General features: G+C 40.5%; 1 protein-coding gene and 1 non-coding gene across 5 annotated transcripts in view; one reads left to right on the top strand and one right to left on the bottom strand.

The window, feature by feature from the left end:
• The window catches only part of DST (dystonin), a 527,522-nt gene that overhangs the window by 497,035 nt on the left and 24,056 nt on the right, over positions 1-6,431 (bottom strand). The gene's annotated exons all lie outside the window — the stretch shown is intronic.
• On the top strand, positions 1,516-1,622 carry LOC115871210. Its single transcript, XR_004047163.1, has one exon. It is a non-coding gene; the product is annotated as a U6 spliceosomal RNA (small nuclear RNA).

Here is a 6,431-nt window from a genome sequence, read left to right as displayed (position 1 = left end):
GTGATCCGTTCGACACCCCGTGATCACACAGGCTGATATGTTGTTCCATGTGGGCTTTGTTGCTTCTGAGCTAAATGGCCGCTTGTTTACCTTCAAGCTTTTAATACCCCAGACGCTATATCTTTTGATAGCCGGGCACCATCAGCTTTCTTCACCACATTTCCCCAAGGTTTTAAAGCAAGAATCTAAGCAGAAGTTTAAACGCACAGTTTTAAGGTTTTAAAGCAAGAATTGAGTGCAGCTTGAAAAGAACCAAGGCAAATCTTCCACAATTTTCACAGGTAGTCCCTTCTCCTTACAAATGTTTTCTTGATGACATGAAATTTCAGACATATTTTGAAAGACTTCAGTTTCACGATGCAGAAAACCAAAATACATGATGTAGATATCTTAGTTATAGCTCTCCTTTTGTGTAAATTGTCAGTGATAAGATGCCAGAATTTCTTATATGTTTCTTCCTTTTTTTCCCTGTGCATTAAAACAGACTGTTCAGTTGTTAGGTGACATGGGTTCGCTGGGACCCCGGGGGACCCCATGGATAGCACAGAACAGAAGGCTGCCCTGCTCCATGCCAGTCTTGGACTAGTGGGTATGTCTGAACCATTGTTACAGCCACTGTGTCGATCCATCTTGTGGAAGATCCTCCTCATTTTGGCTGTCACTCCACTTACCAAGCATGATGTGCTTTTCCGAACCTTGGTCCTTCCTGACAAAGCATCCAAAGGAACAGAACTGGGTTCTGTACATAGTTCTAAAGCGCACTGAGGCTATATGTCCTCCTCGACAGATCTGTTCATTCTGCTGGCAGCCTGGCATAGTCACCATTCTTCACCAACAACATCATTCAAATGTGTCAGTTCTTCAGGCAACAAGAATTCAGTGAGCGGCCACTTTAAACCAAAGTGTAGCTCCTTTTGATTTCCCATATCTTTGTCTCAAGTACACAAACTGTAAGCAACCTAATTCTCTTATCACCAGCATTCGCCATCATTTTTGCAATGTTCACTCTTTTTTTTCCATAGTTCATATTTTTTGTTTTTATTGTATTGGGGGATCTTACAGCTCTTATCATAATCCATACATATATCTATTGTATCAAACACATCTGTACATATGTTGTCATCATCTTTTTCAATACATTTTCTTTCTACTTGAGCCCTTGGTATCAGCTCCTCAGTTTTCCCTCCCTCCCTCCCCCATGTCCCCTTGATAATTTATAATTTTTTTTTCATGTCTTACACTGACCGCTGTCTCCTTTCATCTACTTTTCTGCTGTCCATCCCCCTGGGAGGGGGGACCATATGTCAATTATTATGATTGGATCCCCCTTACTCTCGCACCCTTTCCTTGACCTACCTAGTATCACTGCTGGTCCTGAGGGGTTTATCTGTTCTGAATTCCTTGTGTTACAAATTCTTATCTGTACCAGTATGCATGTTCTGGTCTAGCAAGAGTTGTAAGATAGAATTGGGGTCATGATAGTGAGGGGGGAGGAAGCATTAAAGAACTAGAGGAGTGCTCACTTCAGCAGCACATATACTAAAATTGGAACGATACAGAGAAGATTAGCATGGCCCCTGCGCAAGGATGACACACAAATTTGTGAAGCATTCCATATTTTTTCGATAATGATAAAAGTATACAAAACTAAAAAAAATTTTTTTTAAAAACTAGAGGAAAGTGGTGTTTCATTGGTGCTATACTGCACCCTGAGTGGCTCATCTCTTCCTTGTGGCCCTTCTGACAGCAGGTGTCCAGGAGATTACTGATGGGCTTTGGGTCTCTACTCTGCCCTCCCCCTCATTCCCATTGATATGATTTTTTTCTTGGTTTCTTTTGTTTTGGGTCTTTGACGCCTGATACCTGGTTGCATCAGCATCTCATGACCACACAGGCCGGTATGCTTCTTCCATGTGGGCTTTGATGCTTCTCAGCTAGATGGCCACTTGTTTATCTTACAGCCTTTAAGACCCCAGATGCTATATCTATTGATAGCCGGGCACCATCAGCTCTCCTCTCCACATTTGCTTATGCACTCACTTTGTCTTCAGTAATCTTGTCAGGGAAGGTGGCAATGCTCACTCATTTTATGAAATATTAAAAACAGTAAAATATTAAAATAATTATAAAACTTGGTGCCAAACAGATAAAGACAATGATGCTAAAAAAGGTTGAAGGCAGGTAAAATATCCTTTGGTCATGATTCATGATTCATAATCTAACATCTTGGTATAAAAACCTGTTAGAGATGACTTTAATACTCTGTATGAGAGAGGGTTGCACACAAAGTCAGAAAATTGAACAAGCAAACAATCTCTCATCTTGTAGAGAGATTATTATTGAGTTAAAAATCCTCTGTCCTTAATAATCTGGCAAGATTTAGGGTGAAATGATAATTCTCTAAGTACAATTCTTCAGCATGGAGATGGCATTTTGATGGATGTTGACAGTAAACATTTAGAAAGAAAGGCAAAGGACATTTTATAAACTGGAGGAGTGGGGCCCTTAGGGGTGAAGCAAGCCAAGATAAAATCCTGCACCAGGTGGCCAGGAGGCCAAAGAAGCAGTATGAGAGCAGTAGGCACCTCAAGAGACAGGAAAAAGGTGAAAAGGAGGAAGGAGGAAAAACAACAGGATTAAACTTCAACTGCAACATCTTTGCTAAGATCTATCCTAGTAAGCCCAATTATTTCCTTCACTTAATCCAACTCATCCCTTCATCAAATATTTACCAAACATCAACTGCTCAGCACACAGTGACTAAGAATCCATTCCATGCCAGATGTCATACAAGGCTGTGGAATCAAGATAAAAATTCGAGTTTTTATCCCGGGGAAGACAAATTGGTAAAGCCCCATGTCTGTTGCATCCATCTGGCCTCCTGAGCCCATGCCCTTCAGAAATGATGACCAAACGTAAGCTGACCTCCAGGTTCTGGCAGCTCCTGGGTAGGCAATGTCAGCAAGAGGGTTTGAGCGGCCATCCAATCAGCCCCTTACGCATGGCAACCCCATGCACAGCAGGCAAAAAGCTGCCTGTCCTGCTCCAGCCACATGAGTGGCTGTGAATTGGACCAATGTGATCCACTGGGTTTCCACTGGCTGGTTTTCAGAATCAGGACTTTCTTGTCTGCTAATCTTAGTCAGGACGCTCGGCTGAAACCTGCTCACTCTCATACCCCCTATGTCACCATGATCAACAGCAAGCACAAGATCATAAATCTATGATAATTTTTTGTCTCAGGTTATTTAAGAAAAGAGATGGAGACTGAGTGGAAGGGTGAAGAAAGAACTGAAACACGATGGGAGGCAGGAGGGGGTGTTTAAGCCTTGTTTAGAAGTATGAGTGGGAATCTGCCAGAGAAAAGGGTGGAATAAAGGAACAGGCATGAAACCACAGGAGGGACTAACCAACCAGATGCGACTGGGCCTCGTTTGCGTTTGAGGGATATGTGGGTTAGAGATGGGTTGGCGCCATGACTGAAAGGGGGTGTTAATCCTACAAGTAAAGGCTAGCCATTAAGTCAAATGAGTTGGAGCTCAGACCTGGTCATAAATAGCTAACTGCTAACAGAATAATTAAAGAGAAACTGAACTGCTTCTGAAAGCCAGAAGCAGGACTGGGTCACTATTGCTTAACAGTCAGTTCCTACACTGTCTCTTAAGAGCTTTACATTTGTCACTATTATATGTTTTTCTATTGTTGTAAATACATATATTCCAAACCATTCAACATTTCTCTCATGTCACTATATATTACATTTTATTAGATGCTGCTCATCCTTCCAGCTGCTGGCATGTAATTTATCACCAAAAAAGGATTATTTTTTATGAGTGAAAGGGGGCACTAATCAGACAGGATATGAAAACAACAGGCATAAAGCCAGACTGCCCCTGGAAAATTAAATGCTAGGATCTACCCAGCATCTAGGGTTGTTAGCATAATACTTTGGCCTGAAAACAAAACAAAACCTAATTCTTGCTTTTCTAGTTAGCTTTTTAAAAATTTTTTTAATTTGGAAACTTAACAATTCTATCGTAAATTACTTTTTAGTATTTTATGCTCCAAGCTTAGACATGATAGCTTGTCAGCTGTAAACGCTTCAGTTCAAGAGGTGAGCAGTTTACTAATGTGTCGATCTTCACCCTACAACACACTTTACCGTGGCCTACAGAGAAAGCAACAGTCTCTGTTGTCTCATAGAGAAAGCTCTTCTTTTTTGTGGATTATCCCAGGTAGACTGGCCAACAACTGTCTCCAGGCTGGTTCTCAAAACCTTTAAAAGTGTGCTCACAAAACATAAATTAATTAGAATATTAGTCTTTAAAAACCAATCATTAAGAAGCAGTATCTTCTGAAAGAAAACATACATAGCATGTTACAAAGTCAAATAATGATATCCATTAAAAGAGTTTACCTGTTTCAGAGACAACAAAGAGTTACCAAATATATCACTGAATTTTTCCCCCCACTTTTCTGGATGACTCCCATACACGCTCTCTGTCAGTAGGCAGTATCTCTGTTTTTCTAAGCCACACACACTACTTCTGCTTTAATTAAAAGGCCCGTTGCCATAGTTTCTCAGAGAACAGCTCAAGGCATGCTTGAGTCCATTATTTTCTTGAGATTTCTAGAGAAACTAATATAGTGAGAGCTTAGCCCAAATTTCCCAATTTTATCTCCCACCCAGGATATGTTTCGGTCATACAGCAAGTTAGTCTAAATATACTGAGAGAGTCTAAACAACTAGAAATGTTATTTAAAATTCAGTTTTGGTAGCTTCTGTTCCACCACATCAGTAATGTAACCAAAAGGCTGTGGTTTATCCAAAGGCAGCAGACCTAGGGAAATTCAGCCTCACCAATACAACTCACTTGCAGTGAAGGCCCTGAGTAATGCCCTCTGACCACGGACCAGCGATATGAAATCGCCTTGCTATCGTGCAGAATGCACTGGAAGGTGAATTGTTGGAGATGCAGTTTGGTTAAAATTTAGCACCCTATCTTTTGATCTCCTTTATGGTCCATTTAAATTTGTTCTAGTTTTGGATATTTTCTGCTTTCTTTGCAATTGAGGTTTACATGTGTGTTAGTTTGTTATTCTTGTTAAGTTTTTAAATGTTTTTCTGTATATGAAATCCAGGATAGGTGACTATAGAAACAGAACTAGATTAATGGTCCTCAGGGGTAAAGCAGAGGAAGTTAGGGGGCGTGAGAAGTTAATAATGATGAGTACAATAATGAAAAAACTGTTCTAAAACCGATTGCGGTGATGGTTGTACAACTCCTCTTGATGTGAATGAACAAGTGAATTATATGATATGTGAATTATATGCCAATAAGACTGTTAAAATAAAACCATGAATACAAACCAAAAAAGCAACTGCTACATCATAAACAACACATTTCTTTCACTAACAATGAAGAAAATGCATTGTATTTATAGTTATCATCAGATTGCCTCAGATTTTCTAATAATTAAGAAAAGACATGCTTGAAAAATCTCTCAGAGAAAATGTTTTGAGAAACGATGTACAAATGCGCTTTACACAATTGATGTGTGTATGGATTGGGATAACAGTTGTCTGAGCCCCTAATAAAATGTTAAAAAAAAAAAATCTCTCAGAAACGGGATTAAATAAGGATTTCCAAAATTAAATGTGAAACTCAGAGAATCTGATTTCTTACAGCTAAACTTGACTCCCTGGTTCCCACACTGCTTTCAGGTAGCAATTTACCACTATCTCTAAATCCTGAAGAGCAGGCTGAAAGGTTACCCTGAACTTCCAAGTTTAAAGAATGTGAGTAACACTGAGTCCTGTGGACCTTAGAAAAGGCAAATGCCAGTTGCGCTGGTTGTAATGCAGCTCCGGTGTTCCGCTTCCAGGCCCTATGAGCACGGACTGGGAGAGCCGGAGGGCCAGGGTTTGAATTTCAGCTCTGGCAGCCACATGCCCCTGTGCAAGTGACGCTGGAGTGTGATAAGGCCTATGTGAAAAGCCCTGGTACAAGAAAAGCTCTTGGAAAATGGAAGCTATTATCATCTCCCCATAATTAGGTCACCTCCAAGTCAGGATGTGGGGCAGGATGAGATCTCACTATTTTCAGAAGAGCCTAAAAATCATCTTGCTCCCTTAAACTGTCATTTTAAGAGCAACTGTAAACCACTTAATTACAGATTTTCCCAACTTAAATAATTCCACGATTTATTTGACTTTCTTTATCCTCCATCGTTCAACTTACTTTTAATCTCTTGTTAACACACAAGATGAATAGGTTCTAAAGTATTTAAGAGACAGAAGGGCCATATTTCCAGTCAGGAACAAAGAGTAAGGCCAAGGCGACAGGGAAACTGAAGAGGCCCTGTGCATGTTGTCAGCTGCCCTCAGTTACCCCAACTTCTGGCACCCCCAAGAACACTGGGGGGAGATG

This window comes from Echinops telfairi, unplaced genomic scaffold (assembly GCF_000313985.2).
Source record: "Echinops telfairi isolate 266 unplaced genomic scaffold, ASM31398v2 ScPeMD7_3533;HRSCAF=4204_1, whole genome shotgun sequence".
Lineage (NCBI taxonomy): Eukaryota > Metazoa > Chordata > Mammalia > Afrosoricida > Tenrecidae > Echinops > Echinops telfairi.
The sequence above is the reverse complement of the archived record's forward strand: the minus strand, read 5'-3'. Positions and strand labels throughout refer to the sequence as shown.